The sequence below is a fragment of the Leuresthes tenuis genome, unplaced genomic scaffold (genome assembly GCF_036924035.1).
Source record: "Leuresthes tenuis unplaced genomic scaffold, fLeuTen1.0.hap1 SCAF_3, whole genome shotgun sequence".
Lineage (NCBI taxonomy): Eukaryota > Metazoa > Chordata > Actinopteri > Atheriniformes > Atherinopsidae > Leuresthes > Leuresthes tenuis.
The window spans coordinates 35763468-35788127 of NW_027325357.1; the positions used below are offsets into that span (position 1 = coordinate 35763468).

The window sequence follows — 24660 nt, forward strand, 5'->3', positions numbered from 1 at the left end:
ATGGACTTGATTGTTTGAATGTTTGCAATGATTTTCAGTATTTCTGTGGCTAGGAACAGTTTTAGAATAACTAGCAATGAGCCACTATGAGAGAGGTTCCTACTGACAAGTGATTATTAATTAATTTGTTAATTTAAATTCCCATATGCATCATAACATTAGAAAGGGCCAGACACAAATCATGAAAAAAAGAACCAGTTTTCTCAGGAACTAAAACGTAAATAATTTTTTGATACAGAGTGTCCTGTGACAACCACAATAAGTTCAGTTTAGTTGATTCGTACAGCACAAATTCACAGCATATTTCACATCAAGGCACTTTGAACAGAAAATAAACAACTTCAATTTCAAGTCCAATAAAATCAAGTTATAATTCAATTAATTCTAATCATATTAGAATCCAAGGAATCCAAAGCATCCCAATTAATTATGGTTGTATTCTGAAATTTTTCATTTAAGGAGCACAATCCAAAAGAGTTAAGCTTTTTCCAGCTTCCATTGGGTGAGAGGCAGATGTGCCTTGACCCATTTGTGAGTGGTTAAGCACATACATGCAGGCATGATTAAATCATATATATAGTGTGTGTCTAAAATTAGTCTTGACTGTGACATAGGCAATTTGCTTTGATGGGTCTGCATTGAAAATTACTTACCAGCAAAAGGGAACCAGTTGTCTTCTTTGTGGATCGGACTGCTTTTATAGCAGGTGCTGATGTATGAAGTTTAGGATACTTTGAACACTCAAAGCATGGGGAAAAGTTGAAAGACAATTTTCTAGAGATCACCCTTGACAAAGAAAAAGCCTTTTGATTGGATTTGATGTCTGTGGTGTCATCTCAAAATTTTTAGCAACAACTCGTGCTTCAGTTATCACAAATGGCGACAAAAAGGTCTCCCAGTTGGATGCGACAACAGACAAGGTTGTCCAGTCCAGTCCAGGTTTTTGTTTTACCTTGTCATTATACTTTTGGAGGCCAATAGACGAGACCTGTGTGTAACTGGTATTGAGGTGTGTCACATGCAGCATAAAAAATCTCTTTGGATGTGGGTGACTTTTGACTTTTTTTAAACACCTTAGAAGCTTATTTTATTACAGTGGTAGCACAGATAAAATCCTTTTGTAGTTAAAGCATCACTGGAGAATTTGCATTTTACTCTTTGGCTCCCCCTACAGTTGTAGGATGTAACACCCCTATTCTTAATCACTGATATACAGTATGTGACGAACACGAACGAGATGCTCAAACAAAGACAAAACAAAGTTTAGCAATTGGCTACAGTTAGCTTTTTCTGAGCTACATTTTTGGAAGGATTTGAATTTGGATGTGTGAAATATATGTGTAATGCACACTGTATATATTACACTGCAGTGTAAGGCTGAAAATATTTTGGTGTGAAATTTGAAAAAAATGACCAAACATTTATACTTGTAAAGAACTAACTGCTCTAGAGTCCAGTGGCGGCGTGCTTTACACCACTGCACCCGACGCTTTGCATTGTACTTGGTGATGTATGGCTTGTATGCAGCTGCACGTCCATGGAAACCCATTTCATGAGGCTCTCCACATGTTCTTGAGCTAATCTGAAGGCCACATGAAGTTTGGAGGTCTGTAGCGACTGACTCTGCAGAAAGTTGTTGACCTCTGCACACTATACGCCTCAGCATCCACGGACCCCGCTCTGTCTGAATGAAATATGTTTCATTAGTTTTATTGGACGAGTCAACCATAGCATCTGTATCTTTTGATGTTCAGGCTATTCTGAGTGGAAGAAGAAATCATCATGATTGTATTCAGAAATATAAACTTCGAGGCCAGAAACTTTATTGACAGAACAAAACAAATCAAACACGACAAAGGAAGAGAACCAATCAGTTATTTCTCACGGATGGCAGCAATGAAACTTAATTTGGATCTGTCTGTCATCCTATTTTTTATTCATTTTTTATCAAATTTATTCACAATGGCAACATTATATTTTTTCTAGTGCTGTTGTAGTTTTTTTTAAGATAATTCAGACCTTAGCAGACAAAAGCAGCAGCGCAAAGGCAAGTATAAGGTAAGTGGCTTTATTCATAATGAATAAGGGAATCACAAAATTGAGATTTGACTCCTCTTCATAGAACAAAAGAATGATTTAAGAGGTGAGAGTGGGCCTCTGAAAAGAGAGAGAGTTGGAGCTGAGGCTATCCAAAAAGACAGTTACTGACCAGTACTGTTGACCAGTACTGGCTTGGGTTAACTCTCCTGCAACACATGGGCTGGGGCTGTGGCAAACTGTGGCTGAGACAACTGCTGTAAGATGGCAGTGGCAGGCTGATTAAGGCTGTTGCAAACTGACTTTGTCTGTGATGCAGAGAAGCAAAGGATCTCTTATGGGAACGAGGGCCAATAGCAGCTCCAGGCAGCAGGTTTTCAAGTAGATGAAAACAACGACCTGGTGAAAAACAGACTGCAGACTGGAGCTTAAATACAGCCAAGCCCAGGATTCAGCGCAGGTGAGGGAATTCTGCAATTAGAGCCACAGCAGCCAGCCATCCACCACACATACAGAAGAACAGGACCCACATGAAAAAGAAAGAACAAAATGAAGAGAAAATTACAGATACTGACAGTTAGTATCCAAGAGAACATTCGAATGGAGATTTCTTGTACGAGAACACACCACAGACTTATGAGAATACTCAATTCAGGTTAAACGCTCATTAAGAGTATTTTGATTTCACCCAGTGACACAGTGAAGAGTGGATTCCAGTTCCTGATTAAGCCGTTGTGTCTGACTGTCAGAGGGCATTCTATGAATCCTGAATATGTGGTCAGTAAGTACTGTGGAGAATAGACCAGAGTCGTCGGACCCACCTTGGCAGCCTCTTATGGGGAATTTATTAACAGGAGCAGCACTGAAACCAACAGTGTGACAGAGCTGCTTACAATATCACGCGATGCAACAAAAGCTTTTACATACCGTTAACAAAACAAAGGTTTTATTTATTTGTTTATTTATTTTGATTAATTAATTAATTCATTTATTTTTTAGGCTAGCCTTGTGGCCTTGTGCTGCTAACTTTTTCCTTAGCAGGGCCACATCGTTTGCTTGTGTTATGTAGACATCGCATCTTTTGTCGTTTATCGATCACTGATACCTTGCATGCCTTGCCCTAAAGCCAAGATTTTCCCAGTTTTGATACTCTCACTTTTCTTCTTTTCATTGTGTTGTAATAATTTTCTGTATGTTGTAAGTATGTTCTGCTTGCAATGACACCCACTTTGTAGCTAAAAAACATTCAATTCAGTTCCATATGTTCTGTGGTTCAACATCCAATCATTGTTGTACAGTCCCCAGATCTGTACAAACTGCTTCAGAGTCACTCAGAATCAACTTTTTGTCAGCTGTCTCTTCATAAAAAGCTTGTCCTGCACCCTCATTGACACTGACCAGCTCTGCAAGGTTGCATATGTTCTCCAACAACGTCAAAGCATTACCAACTCTGACCAATTGAATAGGAACACTATTCACTATTTCACTCTTAACAAGGGGGGCGGACGAATGTAGGCTCATGGGCAGATAAGCTAAATGTAGCAAAGGGAATAGTTTATTCTGAAATAAAGCTAAATCACTGCAGCAGCAGGGAAAAGTAAAACAGATCTCAACAAAAAAGCAGGCTGAGCAGGAAAGAAAAACGGGTTCAACTCAACAATAATAACAATCTAATAAGGAATAAAATGAATGCCTGGTTCATAAGTACTTGAGTCTTAAGAGAGATCTGACAAGTGGGGGCTCACCATTCAAGGACATGGTGTTAGACAAGAACATGAAACAACCCAAACAGAGAATACTAAACTCTACAAAATAAAACAATAGCCAGAACTAACAAGAATACTAATCAAACAAGAACATAGATATTAAAAATGATATCAGGTCAAGCCAAAACACACCGTATAAAAGGACTGATATGCATTAATCATGTGTAATATGGACTTCTCTTTTCAATCCCTCTTTTGATTGCATATGTGGCAGTGGGATTATGATGATACTAGTGTTTCTGTATCTATGTGTGGCCACTTATTCATTAACTATTATCTATTCCTATTAATTGAGACCAGTTCTGAAGGACACTTAAATTAGATTTTCTGAATTTTGAATGCTAATAAAATTCTTATCTTAAAAATGAATACTTACGCAGGGACACATAAAACTCAACCAAGAACACAAGCCATAAAGACTAACCAAAAAAGAACAGAACAGAACAAATACAAATCAAACAGCAACCAGAAACCCCAGTAAAGCTTAACAGTTGTTCAAAGAATGAAGAAAACAAAATACAACCTCAAAAACAAACAGACCAGTCCATTCTTAAATGGATCTGCTTTTTATTTACATTTCGTTTAATTTTTTTAATTTTTTTTTTTTACAATGTGCACTGCTACCAGTACAAGAGCAATGAATACAAGAGAAATGTTGGCTCTGTCAAGGATTCGGACCGAGCTAAAAAAGCTGTACCGTGGATGCAGAGCTGGGGCAAAGCTAAAGGCAAAGAGGGACAACGGGAGGTGGGCATACAAGCCTTTTCTGCCCTCGGTGATAATAGGAAACGCTAACTCGCTACCATACAAGTGTGATGAGCTAGAGGCGCTTGTTCGGAACAAGGAGAGCTGAACGACAACACACTGAACGACATCACACCAGACAGGTGTGTGGACATACCCGGCTTCACAGCCGTACGAGCAGATCGTGACCGGAGTACGAGCGGTAAGCGGAAAGACGGGGATATTATCCTTGTTTTTTTTTTAATTCAGAGATGGGTTAACCCCGCAATGAGACCGTTAAGGAGAGGATATGTTGTCCAGACATTGAACTGCTGTTAGTTGGTTTCCGTGCGTTTCATGCGCCCAGAGAGTCGTCATCGTTGTTTACATTCCACCGAGGGCAGCACCTTCAACGGCATGTGACATCATCCTCCTGTCGCATTGGGATTTCACCATCACAAAGTCTCCACCTTCTTGTTTCACAACTGCATAACTTGCATGATTACCCAAATGATCTCTAAAACATGATCCATTCACAAAATAGGTAACGTCGAAGTTGTTTCTAAGTAAATTCAATTAAATTCAATTTTATTTATATAGCGCCAAATTACAACAATTGTCATCTCAAAGCACTTAAATAATTTAGTCCAAATCAAGCCAATTTGAATTGAATTCAATGTAATCATAATCCAATGAAATCCAATTAATTAATTTAAAAATAATTAAATTAATCAATCTAGAGCCAATTCAAAAACAATATCCTAACTAAAGAAACCAACAGATTGCACCGAAACTTGTCTTCAGTCCAATCTCCCTTCCTGAGCGTGCCTGAGGCGACTGTGGAAAGGAACGACTCCCTTTTAACAGGAAGAAACCTCTGGCAGAACCAGAACCAGGAAGGGTGGCCATCCGCCTCGACCAGCTGGGGTTTGAGAAGACAGAAAAGAGGGAAATGAGGGGGGAAAAACAACCATAACACCATTCAAAGGAGTGTTGGAACAGGGAAACACAAGTTAATAACCACAATAATGTCACATGTAAATAATATCATTTGACAAATTAAACAGGAGGAAAAAGAGAGCAAAGTGAGGAAAGGTGTGACAGATGAGGTTCCCCAGCAGTCTAAGCCTATAGCAGCTTAACTATGGGATGTTTCAGGATTACCTGAGCCATCCCTAACTATAAGCTTTATCAAAAAGGAATGTTTTAAGCCTAATCTTAAAAGTGGAAAGGGTGTCTGCTTCCCGGACATTTACTGGCAGCTTATTCCACAAGAGAGGGGCCTGATAACTGAAGGCTCTACCTCCCATTCTACTTTTAGAAACTCTGGGAACAACAAGTAAACCTGCAGTTTGGGAGCGAAGTGCTCTGTTAGGAAAATATCTTGCAATGAGATCTTTAAGATATGATGGAGCTTGGTCATTAAGAGCTTTATATGTGAGGAGAAGAATCTTAAATTCTATTCTGAATTTAACAGGGAGCCAATGAAGAGAAGCTAAAACTGGAGAAACATGATCTCTCCTGTTAGTTCTCATCAGAACTCTGGCTGCAGCATTCTGGATCAGCTGGAGGCTTTTCAGAGAATATGTGGGACAGCCCAATAATAAAGAATTACAGTAGTCCAATCTTGAAGTAACAAATGCATGAGCTAGTTTCTCTGCATCACCCTGAGACAGGATGTTCCTGATTTTAGCAATATTACAAAAATGAAAGAAGGCAGTCCTAGAAACCAGTTTTATATGTGCGACAAATGATAAATTCTGGTCAAAAATAACTCCAAGGTTCCTCACTGTAGAACTAGAAGCCAAGGAAATACCATCTAGAGTAACTATATAACTAGACAATTTCTCCCTGAAGTGCTCAGGTCCAAAGAGAACAACTTCAGTTTTGTCTGAATTTAAAAGCAGACAGTTCTGAGTCATCCAGGTCTTTATGTCTTTAAGACATGCTTGTAGTCTGACCAACCTATTGGGTTCATCTGTTTTCATAGATAAGTACAGCTGAGTATCATCAGCATAACAATGGAAATTTATGCCATGCTGTCTAACAATGCTTTCACACGATGACTGCTGGGATAGGCTCCAGCCCACCTGCTACCCGGCCGACGGATTGACGGTATAGAAAATGGATGGATGGATGTCTAACAATGTTACCTAATGGAAGCATGTATAAAGTAAAAATAATTGGTCCAAGCACAGAACCCTGAGGAACTCCATGACTTACAAACTGAAAACTGAACAAATTAGAATCTATCAGATGAATATGACTTAAACCAGCCTAATGCAGTTCCTTTAATCCTAATAACACGTTCAAGTCTCTGTAACAGAATGCTGTGATCGATCGTATCAAATGCAGCACTGAGATCCAACAGGACAAGCACAGAAACAAGTCCGCTATCAGAGGCTAAGAGGAGACCATTGGTAACTTTCACCAGTGCTGTTTCTGTGCTATGGTGCACTCTGAATCCTGACTGAAACTCTTCAAACAGATTATTTCGATGTAAATGATCACAAAGTTGAGCTGCATTTATTTTTTCAAGAACTTTAGACAAAAAAGGGAGATTGGATATAGGTCGATAATTAGCCAACACTTCTGAATCAAGAGTAGTTTTTTAAAAAGTCTGAGGAACATATCCTGTCAACAAAGACAGAATGATCAAATCCAATATGGAAGTGTTAATTAAGGGGAAAACCTCCTTGAACAGTCTGGTTGGGATTGGGTCTAACATACAAGTTGATGGTTTAGAAGAGATTATTGCTGTTGTTAGCTCAGAGAGATCAACTGTGTAGAGGCCGTCTAAATACAAATCAGGTTCTAAAGATACTTCTAAAGCTGCTCTACTTGATGATACATCAATGATAATAGTGGGAAGGATTCCATTCATCTTCTCTCTGATAGAAACAATTTTATTGATAAAGAATCTCATGAAATCATCACTGCTGAGAGTTAAAGGAATACATGGCTCAACAGAGCTCGGATTCTTTGTCAGCCTGGCAACAGTGCTGAAAAGAAACCTGGGATTGTTCTTATTCTCTTCTATCAATGATGAATAATAAGCAGTTCTAGCTTTACGAAGGGCTTTCTTATACGTTATTAAACTATCTTTCCAGACTAATTGAGACTCTTCTAAATTAGAGGAACGCTGTCTCTCCAGCTTTCTTGCAGTCTGCTTTAACACACGCAGCTGTGAATTATACCAAGGAGCCAACCTCTTCTGACTGATTACCTTCCTTTTCAGAGGGGCAACATTGTCCAGTGTTGTACGCATTGAAACTATAGTGCTGTCAACAAGAGAGTCAAGTTCTACTGGAGTAAAATTTAGGTAGCCATCCTCTGTCATATCTGCACATGGCAGTGAAGAAAAGGATGATGAAATCAACTCTTTAAATCTGGTTACAGCCGTCTCTGATAGACACCTTCTATATGTAAAATGTTCACTCTCAATGCCATAAGTCAGCACAAGGTCAAGGGTATGATTAAGGCAGTGAGCAGGTCTGTGAACACTTTGATAAATCCAATAGAGTCTAATATAGAATTAAATTTTATATCTAGGCTGTCATTTTCAACATCTACATGAATATTAAAGTCACCCACTACACTGACTTTATCTGTACTCAGCACTAACTGGAATAAAAACTCTGAGAATTCAGACAGAAACTCAGAATAAGGGCCAGGTGGATGATACACAACAACAAGCACAAGAGGTTTTTGTGATTTCCACTTTGGGTGGGAAAAACTGAGAATCAGAGATTCAAAAGAGCTAAAACTAATCTTGGGTCTAGGACTGATTAGTAAACCTGATCTAAAGATAGCTGCCACTCCTCCTCCTATACCTGTGGTTGGAGGAACGTGAACATTTAAATAGTCAGAGGGAGTTGATTCATTAATGCTAACATGATCCTCCTGCTGCAGCCAGGTTTCTGTAAGACAAAATATATCAATATGATGATCACAGATCAAATCATTCACTAACAGAGACTTGGAAAGGAGAGATCTAATATTAAGCAAACCACATTTGCTTAATGTTAACATAGTTTGATGTTTCTGTTCAGTTAAAGTTTTTGTTTAAAAATTTTTTTGCACAAGAGGATTTGCTCCTTTTGTGTTTTTTGATTGGGGGGGGGGGGGGGGGGGCAGCAGCAGGTGGGAAGCCACAGAGAAGTGTGTAAGACTACAACTCTGCATCCTGGTCTCAACCCTGGGTTGTCATGTTTTTGGATGTCTAATAAATTCGTCCATATTTCTAGAAATGAGAGACGCTCCTTCTAAAGTCGGATGGATGCCGTCTCTCCTCATCAGACCAGGTTTTCTCCAGAAATATTGCCAATTATGTATGTAGCCCACGTTGTTTGCTGGACACCATCTAGACAACCAGCGATTGAATGAGGACATGCGGCTAAACATGTCATCACTGGCCAGATTTGGCAGGGGTCCAGAGAAAACTACGGTGTCCAACATTGTTTTTGGCAAAATTACACACCGATGCAACATTCATTTTAGTGACCTCCGATTGGCGTAACCGGGTGTCATTACCGCCGACGTGAATAACTATTTTACCGTATTTACGCTTATCCTTAGCCAGCAGTTTTAAATAGGATTCTATGTCGCCCGCTCTGGCACCTGGAATACATTTGACTATGGTCAGTGGTGTCTCTAATGCCACGTTTCTGACTATAGAGCTGCCAATTACCAGCGTTTTGTCCTCAGCGGGTGTGTCGCTGAGTGGGGAAAATCTATTTGAAACGTGGACAGGTTGATGGTGAACCACGGGCTTGACTTTAGGACTATGACTCCTCTTCCTCGTCACCCAGCCACTCTTAAGTCCCGGCTGTAGATGACTAATAGAGGAAGCTAGGCTAGTTGGCTCCGCACTGGCTAAAGGGGCTCGCTATCGGGTGGTTTTAACAGTGCAGAGCCGAGCTTCCAATTCAGACAACCTCGCCTCCAAAACTACAAAAAGACATTTGTTACATGTACCATTACCACTAAAGGAGGCAGAGGAGTAACTAAACATCTGACACATGGAGCAGGTGAAAGCAGGAGATGGAGGAAGAGATCTGGTAGCCATGCTAAGCTAGAGAACCCGACACACCGCTAAAAAGGGAAAAATGAAGACTAAAGATCTGTAAGAGTGAGTGTTAGAATATAACAAGTATGCGATAGAATTAACTATGCAAGATGTGTAAATTATAGGGAGAAATAAGGTGATTATTAGTTGTTCAAGAGGAGCAAGAAATGTCACAGGTCTTAGTTTAGTGTACCTCATATTTTCCGCAACACACTCATGTGGTTCTCCTTCAAACTCAAGTGGAATGACATCTGCAGGGTTTGATGTAGTACACTTCTATATTCTCACATCTGGATACGTCAAAAGATGCATAAACTGCAAACATCTTGCCTGAGTCACAACATACTTTCCCTGATTTATTAGTTCTGAGATCTTATGGTGAGTTAAGAAGGTATCCCCTTGTTATTTCTCATAAGTATACTGCACTGGGGCGGCTGTAGCTCAGGAGGAAGAGCAGTCGCCCACCAATCGGAAGGTCGGTGGTTCGACTGTATGAATGTGTGTGAATGGGGTGAATGCAGCATGTAGTGAAGCTCTTTGAGTGGTCAGTTAGACTAGAAAAGCGTTATACAAGTACAAGTCCATTTACCAATGCCACCAACCCTTGATAACGTGGTGGCCAGCCTTGTACAACATTATCCAATTTTGTACTGTAGTAAGCAATAGCTTGTTTTCTGCGACCATTACAGGTTTCCTGCATCACCACTGCAGAAGCATACATGTTGTGTCTATTGGAGACATACAAGAAAAATGACTTCTCATAGTCTGGTGTTGCCAGTGTTGGTGCTTTCTGCAAATCTTGTTTCAAACTATCAAAGGGTAACTTAGCCTCGTTTGTCCACTTCAGTGGTGCTTTCAACCTTTGGTCTTTGGAGTGTTTCATAATTTCTCTCAGAGGAGCACACTTGATTGCGCAATCCACTATCCAATCTGCACTGAATCCTGTCATCCCCAAAAAGGTCATCATTTCCTCAAGTGTTTTTTGGACAAGGTGCTTTACCCTCTAAGTGGGACGGAGCAATAGTTCTGTGAAACTAATCTCCCTAGGTACTCCACCTTAGGCTGACAATACTGAAGTTTAGATTTTGAAACTTTGTATCGTCTGGAGGATTTTTATGGAATCTCGGTGGCAATCCTCCAGATTTGGTGAGCACAGTAAAAGATAATCTACATAGTGTAGTAGTGTGTTGTTCAATGCGAGGCCCTCTCGGTCTTGTCCAAGGACCTGGTTAAACACATGAGGGCTATGTTTAAAACCTTGAGGAAGTCTGGTGTAAGTGTACTTCTTACCTCTATATGTGCATGCAAACAAATACTGAGATTCTTCTGCCAGAGGAACGCTGAAAAAAGCAGAACACAAATCAATCACTGTAAAAAAAAATTTGCATCAGGAGGCACATTGGCGAGGAGTATGTAAGGATTTGGAAACTCTGCTGGCCAGTCCTTGGACAATCACATTTATCATGCGCAAATCATGTGCTAACCTGTACTTGGATTTGTCTGCCTTCAAAAGTGGAAATATTGGAGTATTGCACATGCTATCTGTCTCAACCAGCACTCCTTTTCCTGCAAAGCCTTCTATTATCCCACTCACACTCTGCTCTGCCTCTGGTTTGAGTAGATATTGAGGACAATCAGGAAGTTTTACATTTAGTCTCAACTCTACTTTCATTGGATTAGCAGATTACAACAAAACAGCATCAGAATAATTTTTAGACCCCACTTGGTTTGAGACATGAGACATAATTTCTTTCAACAAATCACTTTCACTGGTTTTTGCCTTTTTTTGCTTTGCTGTTTTAACTGATTGGTTTGCCAATGCCATTATTGCTTGTGGTTTTGCCAATAATGATACACTGCACAGGATTTTGATCATTGTTACATCTTGTGATTGGAAGATTAATGGAGTCTCTGTTTGTTCCCACTTTACTCCAAAAGCAGTTTTCATCATGGGCCCCAAACCCTTTGCTTTGAAATTCTCATTCACCAACAAAGTAACATGTGGAACAGATTCTGGCACATTGTACCATTCAGAAATAAATGCATTTGGTTCCACATTCATGGCTGCCCCGTGTTTTCCAATGATGATGGATTGAGTTGTCAAATTTATCTGTTCGGTCTGTTTGTCCCATGGCTCTTCGAACTCTCCACTTTTTGAAACATCATAATACATAGTCGAGCGTAGGTTCTCTTGCTTTGGACACTGGACTCGAATGTATTTTTCCCCATTTGTTAAATGCAACCGTTACTGGCTCTGAAAAGTCCCAACCAATAGATTCTCTTTGTGTTAACTCTGGAAACTCCAGATCTTCTTACGAGGAACACCAAATCTTAATTTTTAGTTTACACAAAGCCTCTCTCCCCAGCAAGTTAAGGGGAGTCTGACAAGATATCACGATTGGTATTCTAATTTCACTTCCCTCAGTGGGCAGACACACTGGGGCGGTCTTTGTACGAGCTGCTTAATTCCCAAGAATCCTATGGTCTCAACAAATGAACAAAAAAAGGAGTTTCTTGAAGATGGACAGGGACGCCCCTGTTCTGGTAGCGCTCGGTAGGTCATTCCACCATCGTGGGACGACCCATGAAAAGAGTTTGAATTGTCTTAGGCATGGTGTACACACTGCTAGACGACAATCCTGGGACGAACGGAGGGACCGAGTTGTGACATAAGCCTTTGCTAGAGCATTCAAGTAGATGGGAGCCGTTCCATGAAGCACTTTGTGGCTAACATCAGTGACTTGAATTTGATGCGGGCGGCTAAGGGCAGCCAGTGGAGTTCAATGAACAGAGGGGTGACGTGTGTTCTTTTAGGCTGATCGAAGATCAGACGCGCCGCTGCATTCTGGACCATCTGCAGAGGTTTCACAGCACAGGCTGGGAGGCAAGTTAGGAGAGAATTGCAGTAGTCAAGGCGGGAGATGACCATGGCCTGCACCAGGAGTTGCGTGGCATGTTGGGTTAGGTATGGTCTGATCTTTCTTATGTTTAGTAATGGAAAGCGGCATGAACGAGCAACCGAGGTAACGTGATCTTTGAATGTTAGTTGGTCATCAATCAACTCATGTAAAATGAGTTTTTTCCAATTTTTTCGGAGTTTTTTTTTTTTTTCGCAATTTTGTTTCAGGGAAGTTCTTGGCATGCATCCACTGCTCCGCAAGGGGTGTTTACTTTTTTTTTACCAAGTGAAAGGCTGAATTACAAAAATGCCTGAAACAAAATCAAAATATTGGCCTAACAAAGTCAAAGCAAACTTTATTGTCAATCAAGCATTACAACATTACATTGCAAGCAGGCTGAAATTGCATTTATTCTGGAGTTGGCCAAGGCCGTTGCCAGGAGAGCGGGAATGCAGATTAGATTATGATAGTTGGTTAGGGCGAGTAGTCGTTTTCAATGGACACGACTCACTCTGTTTGTCCATTCTGGTCACAAAAACGATCCATATGACTTTGCAAAGCCACCAGCTTCACCAAGATGTTTTCCATATTGCGGTTAATGACCACAGTCTGAGTGCCAATAGCTCTGCCCACCGATTCAAACATGCCGGACAGCTTGGGGCCTATGACCGCTTTCTCCGACTTCCGAATTTTGCGATACACCAGGGCAATGCTTAATCCAATCAGCAGAAAGCCCGTTATCATGGTTCCGAATATGTAAAGTTCCTCGATGTCTTCAACGGAATGAATCGACAGGCACATGACTCTCCACTTCTCCCAGGAGTCCCTCGTTCACCCAGCGGCAAATGTTCCGTTGGGACAGGCGGGTACCCCTGGACCTGAGCTTCTTGTAGCAAAGATTTTGTCAATTGCGTTTAGAGACCAGCCGATCAATTCCATGATTTAGTTTGAGGGCAATGCAGAGAGAGGCACTGAAGTTGAGACAGGACCGGACAAGACAAGAGAAGCAGCAGAGATATGGGAGAGGGCAGAATCAGGAGAGAGTAGAAATGCAACTGCTTTTGTTGAGAGCCGGAAGAAGCACATTCCTACAAACAGGTTTTTTTTAAATTTCTTCGAACGTTTTTTTTTTTCCGCAAATTTTTTTCATAGATGTTCTTGGCACGCACCCCCTGTGTTTATTTTTTTTACCTACTTATAGGTATTTTTGAGGATTTTTTAAATATATATATATCAGAGCGGGGCCATGCTATACACCTGTTGCATGGCAGCGGGCTTTTTACAACTTTAGCTTGTTAGCAAAATGCTACGCAGGGGGTATTTACTTTTTTAAAAGTTAGTTAATGGGGAAGTGCAAAACGTCCCGAAGGGTGTGTTTATTTTTGTAGGTTTAGGTTTTCACAATTTTGTCGTATGTTTTTTTTTTTTTCAGGGAGATTCTAGGTAAATACCCCCTGCGGAGCAAGGAGCCTATGACAGAAATTCAGTAGGATCTTTATCGCCGCCTATCCCTTGACTGGTTATCCGACCTGGTGGCTAAGGAAATCAAAGAATTTAGATCAGTGGGTGCATCCCATAAATTAATCCTTTATAGGCTCAGATAGGGCTTTAAAAAATACCCCCTGTAAAGCCTCCTTGTTTAATCACGAGTCTGCAGCCAGTATCTGAAACTTCACAGAAAAATCTGCTCCACTCCAGGTTCCTTGACGTAGACTGAGTAATTGACATGAAGTCTCCTCATCCAGAGAGCTCAAACACTTTACGAATATATGAAACAAATTCCGAAACAGTGAAAAAAGACACAGGGTTGTGCGCATTAAAGGCCTCTGTCCAGGCCAGCACCCTACCCCGCAATAAGCCCATAATATAAAATAATTTAGATTGTTCAGAAGTGAAAGTTACCGGCCTCTGTTTGAAAATCATGGAACATTGAAGCAGCAATCCTCTGAACTTACTGAGATCACCGGAAAAGGGTTCTGAATGAGGCATGTATGACTGTGGGGCAGAGGCAGGTGGTGAAGTGATGTTTGCTACAGCAGGTAGAGGTGAGGTTAATCCTTTGGGAGAGAGGTGATTTCTAACTTTGCTACATGTTGTAGCAGAGATTTATTGGAATGCAAAAGGGACTGTAATACTTGCTCATGTTGATGGAGGAGTTGGCCTTGTTTAGCAAATGCATGTTGCAAGGACTTATTCTGTTCACTACTGGCTGGTTCCATGAGCCTTTTGGCCAGAATGTTCTTTTCAATTTTTTTTTCAAGGTAATTCAGGCAAGACCCAGACAAAGGCAGCAAAGAACAAGTAAGTGTATATGGTAAGTGGGTTTATTTATAATGAATAAGGCGATCAAAAAATCCCTGAGACTTGACTCCTCTTCATAGAACAAAATAATTCCTTCCTGTGGGCATCCACCACGCCCAGGGAAGAGCAGGAGCCACATGAAAAAGAAAGGACAAAACAAAACTAACAGAAATTTACAGATCCTGACAGTTGTAGATAACAACAGAAGAAAAAAAAGTATCACCATAAAGATACATGCAATATTTGTAAATTTTTTATTTTTTTTTAAAGAAAAAAAAATCTTGTTACTTGACTAATTTTGAATTCCCCCCACTGGGGGTAATTATATAGTATTTTCTATTCTATTCTATTCTATTCTATAAAGAAAATTATGTTGTGCAGGGCAAGAAACTAAAGTTATGAACTTTTTCAGTCCCCGGGCACTCAAGGGTTGTTTCAGGACCAGGAATGTGCATAGCAAAGATTGGTGTTCTTCAAAACAAGTCAGAAGCACATGGTTTTTGTCAGTACCAGAGGGACTCAGGACGCAGATGCAGGGTCTTATGGTTCATGATGGTTTTATTTAATAAACACAAGACAAGATCGCGGCACTGCAGGGCAGTGCGAACGAAACAGGCTATAAAACGCCTAAGCGCTCTCCTCTGTAACTAAAGTGGAGGAGGAGCACGGCTATGAAAATTAACAAACATAAAACCTCTCCACAACGGGAGGAAAACCAAAAGCTATGAACTCTTAACAAAACAAAGTCACGCTCTCAAAGTGAGGCGGAATAAAACAAAGGCGCACTCTTTCAAAACAGAGGCTCTATAAAACTTTAACTTTAACTTAAAGGCTCTCCTTTAACGGACGCGACTATGAATGGTTACAACGAAAAATCACTCCGTGAAAATGGAGGAAAACAAAGCTATGAAACTTACCGTTCAATAAATAACTAAGGCTATGGTACAAGGATAAATTACAAAACAAGACCGCACTGCAGGAGAGTCGCTCACTGTTTTTCATCAGGTTGTTCTCTATACAAGGATGAAATCAAAAAGAAAAAGGAAACGACAACTCAAGGATGAGACTAGATGACCTTGAGTAATTTGTATTTCTTAGACAGCCTCACTATATATCTTGAAATAATGTTGTAAAATTTATTTTTATATTAGTCTGTATACTAACTCCTCATGTGGTGACACTTTCTTAGAAAGTTTTTTGTGACTTTGGCATGAAACTAATTTGTCACAGGAGTTCTCTGCCAGATATCATGGTGTCATTTTCTGAATCTTCTTTGATCTGTAACACAGGAATCACTGGGCCTTTCATCCAGTATGTGCCCTGTTATCTACATTGTTGTATTCTCTTGTCTAACCTGTTGTGATGCACTTATACATCAAATGTGTCAGCATCACAGCCATCCATCTGTAGATGACATGTAACAAAGATAGACAAGTGCCACTCTAGCACTAAGGGTAAAGGTCAGGGAGAGCTGTCTGTCAGAGTACCTCATCTCCACCTCCTCCTCTTCCATCCAACTGACCCTTTCTTATATCTGTTTATTCATCCATCCCTTCTTCTGCCCTGCTAACAAACAGTGATAGAGGGCTGAGGCCTTTTCTAAACAGCACAAACAGAAAATGAGCTTGAATGAGTTTGCTTATCTTCTTTGATTAAAAAAAAAAAATATCCAGAAGAAGTATTAAAGTTTTTTTGATTGGTAGAGTGAAAAAATGAATAAATTCCTTCCATTTGAGAAATTGTCATATATTTGTTTTTCATCTACATATTCCAAATTATTATCTAATATGCAAATCCATATCAATATCTACTTTTCTATTTTTTTTTTTTTTACAAAGGATAAAATCCAAATATAATCCTAAAGTCCACATCCACATGCATCAAACAGAGACCTGCTATGCTAGTCAAGCCATCGTGCCTGGAAGTTATGACATGACAGGTTGACAGGTTGTCGTATGTGACGGGCCAATGTCTCTGCTGCCAACGCTGCTGCATGTGCCTCTGTGCACACACCTCATCCAAATCACCACCCCTACTCACCCATCCACCCAAACAAATTTCCACACATAAAAACACAAACTCTACAAGCCTGAATCCCGCTGGTCTGCCAGCTGGGAAGTGCTAGTGCATCAAGCTGGACTTACTGTCCAGTGGCCTACTACAGTGTCAGCATTTGATTTCAGTCCAGCTAAATATTGAATATTGTTGTTTACATCTGCAATGTGTTTTGAAATATTCTTGAAATAAATAAACAAAATAAAGTGGGTAGTTTTAATTAGAAAAATTTAAGTTTTGAATGAAATATGAAGTCTATTTTCATGTTTAGTCTTTCTAATTGAAATTAAAATAATTTAACCTGTGAGAGTCAAAACCATTTTCATTTTGAAAAACTGCATACACTCACCATTGTTGTAATGTATAATGTTGTTTTAGATTATCACTTTAATAATTTGTTTAGTGAAAGATGGTTTACTGGAGTATCAATATCTTATTAATTTCCAAAGAGAAATTGTGTTGATTTTGTAGAAACTGATGATAAATAAGAATAAAAGTATCAGTATCAGGTGAGTAACTGTAATCAGCGAGCTTGTGCATTATTTCTGAGAAAATAATTTAGACAATTTATTGTTTTCATTATTTCAGTTTCAGTTATTTCTGGAAAGTAAATTATATTTATAAATATATATATATATATATTTATTATAAACCAGTTTTTGGTTGTAGCTGAAAGACGGCAAAGGTTCACAATCTGGATGCCACAGCAGGAAAAAGCAAGAGCTATGTTCCTTCATGTGCAATTAGAAAGGTTGACATTTATCAGCCACAGTTCAGCTTACATCATGGAATCAAAAATGTTACTTTAGACCTTTCACTAGGCTATCCTTTAGATGGCAGACTGGCCTCTGTAAAATAATTTTGCATGTATAAATCAATGTAGTTTAAAAATTGCCAATTGAGGTACAATCCAACAATAAGCACTAAACATGACAATTGAAAATAAGAATAATGAGCAATATGTTTCCATTTTTGAAAAAAGGCCCACAGGTGATGAACTTAATGGAGAGGCAATTATCCACTGTAAAATTGATTTAAAGAGATGGTAAACAAAAGTTTTTTTGTTTTTTTTTCAATTGGTGCAAATAAAAAAAATAAAAACACTGCAAAGCATTACATGTAAGTAAAAAGGACTCGAGAAAGATAGAGAAGTGCTGAGCACAAATGTTACAGTTAAAGCTGCATATCTTGTCCTCGCTTAAACTGAAACTGAAGGACTTACTTATTGCAAAAACCTTACTTTATAATGCGGTTGTCCACTAGAAAGAAAAGCTCAAACGAAAGTGATGCTGGCTTGCCATTTGTATGTCAAGAAGAAGAAAAAACAACCCTGCAAGACTTAATGAGGATGAAAATTCTCTCTGATTTTCTGTCTCAGTGACTGATGATGAAATTGCTTTCACATATTTTTTTTCTTCTATGACAAACCCTCTTCAGCTTTTGTTTCTAGCTTGCACATACTGTAATGTTCCATGATCATATTACACAAATTAACTTTTTATTAACCAGCATATGGTAAGGTTTCAAGATACAATTTTAGTATTACATATTTGTACTTCTTTCTTTATATTTTTTGTTGCCTATTTTAATTGTTTAGTTGTAGTGTTTAACTGTTTAACCTCTTATTCTCACAATTTGGCAACTTGATACCATTTTGTTTGCTTTTTTGGGCTTAGATTTATCATCTGATATTCAATAAATCTTGCCACATGCTCCATGCTGTCATTACCTCCACAGTATTATGATCGCAAATAGCAGAGACCCAGAGGTGGCAGCAACACGCTGACAGTCCCCAAAAGCCGAGGGGAGTCTGGATGAGGTGATAATCAATGCTAAGCAAATTGTTATCTGTTTGAGTAAAACACAGCCCTCTTGCAGCAAACATGTGCTCTCCAAACTCAAACACAGTTTCTCATTGTCCACTGAAATGACATGTCAGGGGTGGGGGTGGGGGTCATGTCCTTTGCTTTACATCATGCTGTCATAGCCAACGCTTCTTCTGTCACATGCACTCTGCTCACAATTGACTCAGACTCAACCATGTCACAAATGATAAACACTTCATAAACACACACACACATGCTATTGTAATACTGTATAAAATTCTAATTACTGTATTTATTCAATTTACTAAAACATACATCACATAAACAGGCAATCTACCTACCATTAAATTGGAACTAATTCAGTTTCACTTTGTACATGTGCACTTGTGTACAAACACAAGTGCGAGTACGAGTGTGCAAGGATGTCACACCCTAACCCCTAACCCTAACCCTAACCCAATTTCAAACTAAAGAAAGCTAGCTATTTATTATATCTAAGTTGTGTGCTGTGGTCTCATATTCTTTCCAGCAATTTTGACTGATGTTAGCAAATAAGCCCTGCCCTTAAATACAAATTGACAAAAATGCATCATTGTTCACAAGAAACTAGAGAAAATGAGTGCTCTGCAACATCAGGTTAATGATAGTTTTGAGCGTGGTGGAATTGAGGGGCTTGGACATGTGGGGCGCTTGATGTGGTGAGTGTTGGATTCCAATATTGTCAATGTGTTGATCTTGTCAGTGAAACCCAGGAGTGAGGAGTCCAGGCTGAGTGGAGTGGGGGGCTAGATGGAACATTTATATATTTGGGGGGCAGGGTTGGAAATTTTGAGGCTGGGCAAGACCCCTCCACTGGGTTTGTTGGGGCTTGTGGAGACTCCTGTTGGCCTGCTGGTGGAGATTCCAACTGTGGGAGTGAGACAAAGATGTTCAAGCCTTTTTCTGATTCTGTTGTCCTCCATTACTTGTCTTTATCTCAGGCAGCCTTATCTGTTGTTTTGGATTGTCTTTTAGATGCACAACATAAAATATGTTCGAACTGTACTCCGTATTTATTAAAGCAGTAACCATTTGCTTTAAAGAGGTGCCTGCATTCCCAAAAAAATGTTTAAATTGTCTTGTAAGTTTATTGATAGGGCTGCATACATATCTTTTAGCCATCTGTTAAGTAGGATATACAACACTATTAAAATAAAACTAATAAAAAATTTAAATGAAAAAAAAAAAAAAATGTAACCCTCTCCTTTAAAAAGAAACTCATAGCTAATAGCTCAACGTCCTGGGTACAAATCTTCTCCTTCATAGTGACTTGTCATGACTTGTTAAGTTGTTGTGAGCAATCTCACAATCCTCATGATAACTGAGGGAAGAGAGATTTGGCACTTTCTCTACCTCTTTCTGCATCTTGCTCATATACTGTAAAAAACATCAAGGTAAATGTGAGCCAAACACATCTCATAATTGATCCTCTGGAGACTGGCTGCAGTATAGGTCACAACCCCATGCCCTCCGTGTTAATAGATGGTACATCAGACAAACCAAAAACTAAAAGTACACAGAAAAACTACTTTTTACAAACCATGGATTCTTTCTTGGTATTTATCATACTGATTTATACTCCAGAGTAATTTTTTCTTATTAACTGTGATTATCTGTTTAAACTTGACAAAAATCTGCTGTTCTGCTGTATGAACTGCATGAACTTGATTTACCATTGCAGTTATTCTCGTCTTTTTGGTAAGTTTTTATTTTCTTTATTTATTCAGTTACTTACAAACTCAGCAGAAAATCAATGCTATGAAATGCTATGAAAAGAATCTTCTCTGTGTGATATAGATAGATGATTTATACACCAATATATATATATATATATACACACACACACATCTCTACATTAATATAAAAATAAGAATAAAAATAAATACATTTTTATGTATTTATCATATTTTTGATACAATAACAAATAAAATATATATGGTCAGTTATGACCACTGGAATGTGGCGATCCAGTGAAACAGACAACATAGTGTTCACCTCTCACAGTGTTGAGCTGTTGTATAGTGTTATGGGAAATGGTAAGAATAATTTCCAAAACCATTCTTTGTGACAGCAGACCTGGATGAGTCTCTTAGAGAGGGTGTCTGCTTCCCGGACATTTACTGGCAGCTTATTCCACAAGAGAGGGGCCTGATAACTGAAGGCTCTACCTCCCATTCTACTTTTAGAAACTCTGGGAACAACAAGTAAACCTGCAGTTTGGGAGCAATGTGCTCTGTTAGGAAAATATCTTACAATGAGATCTTTAAGATATGATGGAGCTCGGTCATTAAGAGCTTTATATGTGAGGAGAAGAATTTTTAATTATATTCTCAATAAAACTGAAGAAATGTGATCTCTGGCTGCAGCAATTTGGATCAGCTGGAGGCTTTTCAGAGAATTTGCGACACAGCCCAACAGTAAAGAGTTATAGTTGTCCAATCTTGAAATAACAAATGCATGGACTAGTTTCTCTGCACCACTCAGAGACAGGATGTGTCTGATTTTGGCAATATTACGAAAGTGAAAGAAGACTGTTCTAGAAACCTGTTTTATATATGCGTCAAATGATAAGTTCTGGTCAGAAATAACTAAAGAAACAAAGGAACTAAGGAAATGCCATCTAGCATAACTATATAGAAAGATAATTTTTCCTGAAGCGCTCTGGTACAAAGTCAACAACTTCAGTTTTGTCTGAATTAATGTCTTCAAGACATGCTGGTAGTCTGACCAACCTATTGGTTTCATCTGGTTTCACTGATAAGTACAACTGAGTATTATCAGCATACCAATGGCAATTTAAGCCATGCTGTCTAATAATTTTACCTAATGGATGTTTAAAGTGAAAGAAACGGTCCAAGCACAGATCCCTGTGGAACTCGTGACTTACTCTAGTGTGCGATGAAGATTCTTCATTTACAAGAACAAATTGGAATCTATCAGATAAATATGACTGAAACCAGCCTGATGCAGCTCTTGTAATCCCACTAACATGTTCAAGTCTCTGTAATAGAATGCTGTGATCGACTGTATCAAATGCAGCACTGAGATCAGAAGCTAAAAGGAGATCATTGGTAACTTTCACCAGTGCTGTTTCCGTGCTATGATGCACTCTGAATCCTGATTGAAACTATTCGAGTCAAGTCAAATTTACTTGTAAAGCACATTTCATGTGCAAAACAATTCAAAGTGCTTTACATAAAATAAATGCATTGCAACGGGGAGTGGAAGAAGCATTAAAAATAAATAAAAGAATATAAAGATAAATAAATATTCTAATTAAAATTATTAAAAACCAGCAACAGTCTAGATAAGTTAAAAGATACCGTGCAGATTTCATGCATAGACACATGAGAAAAAAAATGTTTTTAACCTGGATTTAAAAATGTTTACATTTGGTGACAGTTTAATCTCCACTGGCAGTTCGTTTCACTTGTTTGCAGCATAACAGCTAAAGGCTGTTTCTCCATGTTTAGTCTGGACTCTGGACTGGACCAGCTGACCTGAGTCCTTGGATCTGTTAGGTTTATATTCTCTCAACATATCACAAATGTATTTCTGTGACTGACTGGAAGCCAGTGTAAAGATTTTAAAACTGGTGTGATGTGTTCAGATCTCTTAGTCCTGGTTAAAACTCTAGCGGCAGCATTCTGGATGAGCTGCAGATGTTTAATGCTCTTTTTGGGAAGTCCAGTTAAAAGACCATTACAGTAATTGAGTCTACTGGAGATGAATGGATGAATGAGTTTCTCCTGGTCTTTTTGGGAGAGAAAACCTTTAATTCTGTTGATGTTTCTGAGTTGGTAGAAAGCTGCCTAAGTGACAGCTTTGATGTGGCTGCTGAAAGTCAGATCTGAGTCTCCAATCAACACTCCAAGGTTACGAACTTGGTCAGTGATTGTAAGGGCCCAGGTCTCAAGGTATTTACCAATGCTGACCCTCTTTTTTTTGCTTCCAAACAAAATTATCTCAGTTTTGTCTTCATTTAATTGTAGAAAATTCTCTCTCATCCATGTTTATTTCCTCCAGACACTGACACATTACGTCTGCTGGGCTGCAGTCGTCAGGTGACAGAGACACATAAAGTTGTGTATCGTCATAACTGTGATAATTGATGTTAAAGTTCTGCAACATCTGGCTCAAAGGGAGCATATACAAGTTAAATAGAAGAGGTCCAAGAATTGACCCCTGGGGGACTCCATAAGTCATGGCCACTCGCTCAGATTCAAAGCTGCCAATTGTAACAAAATAAGCCTTTTAAGTAGGACCTGAACCAGTTATGGACCGCTCCAGAAAGTCCAACCCAGTTTTCCAGCCTGTGCAACAGGATTCTGTGATCTACAGTATCAAACGCAGCGCTAAGATCCAACAGAACCAGGACTGAAACATAACCAGAATCAATATTCAACCTAATGTCGTTTAACACTTTAACCAGAGCTGTTTCAGTGCTGTGATGATGTCGGAAGCCTGATTGAAAGTTATTGAGACTTTCATTCAGTTATTGCCACTTTCATTCAGAAAGTTGTTCAGCTGGTTAAATACAACTTTAACAATCTTGGATATAAAAGAAAGGCTAGAGACAGGTCTGTAGTTGTTCATCATAGAGGCGTCGAGAGTTCTCTTCTTTAGGAGTGGCTTAATGGCAACTGTCTTTAGTGACTTGGGAAAAATGCCTGATGCCAGTGAGCTGTTAACTATTTGTAGGAGATCACTTTCTACTGACGTAAAAACAGTTTTTAAAAAGTCAGGTGGTTTTATGTCCAGAGTGCAAGTTGTTGATTTCAGATGCCAAACTGTTTCCTCCAGGATTTTTTAATCAACAATATTAAATAGTGACAGAACGTCAGAGTTATTTCTAGGTTTTAGACACAGATTAGTTTTCTTGTTTGTCTGTGTGGCATGAATGTTTAGTCTAATTATTTAGATTTTTTGGCTAAAAAAGTTGGCAAATTCGTTGCATTTCTCAGTAGAGAGGAGGTCTGGGTTTAACTGTTTAGGAGGATTTTCAACCATAGCAAACAGAGTTGGAGAATTGTTGGCATTCTTATTAATCATTTCAGATAAATGCAGCTGTTTGGTCTTGCACAGCTCATTGATATAACTACGCAGGCTTTGCTTGTACAGCTCATAGTGAATCTGAAGCTTTGTTTTCCTCCACTTACGTTCAGCTTTCCTGCATTCTGTTTTCAGGTTTTTGACCGTTGTGGTCCTTCTCCATGGTGTTTTCTGTTTACTCAAGGTGCTCTTGATTCTTATTGGTGCAACAGCTTCCATTACATTCAAAATTTTCTGTGTGCTTCCGTAATCCTCACTTTGGTTGAGGGATTTGGGTTTTTCCGAATAATCTGGATAGCGCTTAATTGAGTTTTGGGGCCATTTCTCTTGTTTTTATTAATTTTTGCATTACATTCATTCACCAACACTGTTCCAGTAGGAGATGTCAGTCCGGTTTGGGAGCTTCAGATATTCCAGTGTCATTTGGACACAGGGAAGTGTGTCAGCCAGGTCTGCAGCGTGAGGCTCTACATCAGCCTCCACAGTCTGCACAGCAGCTATAATAGAGTCAATAAATACCTTGCACGAAGGCATTTCAATCCTCTTTTCGAGCTCGTATGAACACGCCACATCAGATTCAACAAACGCTCTTAACTTCGGAAAAAGTGTGAAAACGACCTGCGTAAATGATGAATGCCACCCGTGCGTATTTAAGTTCAGATGCACGAGTAAATTTGCATACTCCACGCCCAAAATAATACCATATAAGACTACACTTCTTTTCTCCTGCGCCAGGAAGTGTTGAATGTTGAGTTATGAGAATGGCATCAAGGCGCAAAAAGAACAACTTTACGGGCTCTGAGATGGAAGTTCTGCTTTCAGAGATCCAAAAAGGAAAATCTGTCATTTTTAGCAGGGTTAGCAGTGGAATTAAAGGACCTGCTAAAGCGAAG

At 39.2% G+C, this 24660-nt stretch overlaps 1 protein-coding gene across 3 annotated transcripts in view; it reads left to right on the forward strand.

Moving 5' to 3' along the window:
* The window catches only part of LOC140303953 (calcium-dependent secretion activator 1-like), a 654602-nt gene that overhangs the window by 301068 nt on the left and 328874 nt on the right, over positions 1-24660 (forward strand). The gene's annotated exons all lie outside the window — the stretch shown is intronic.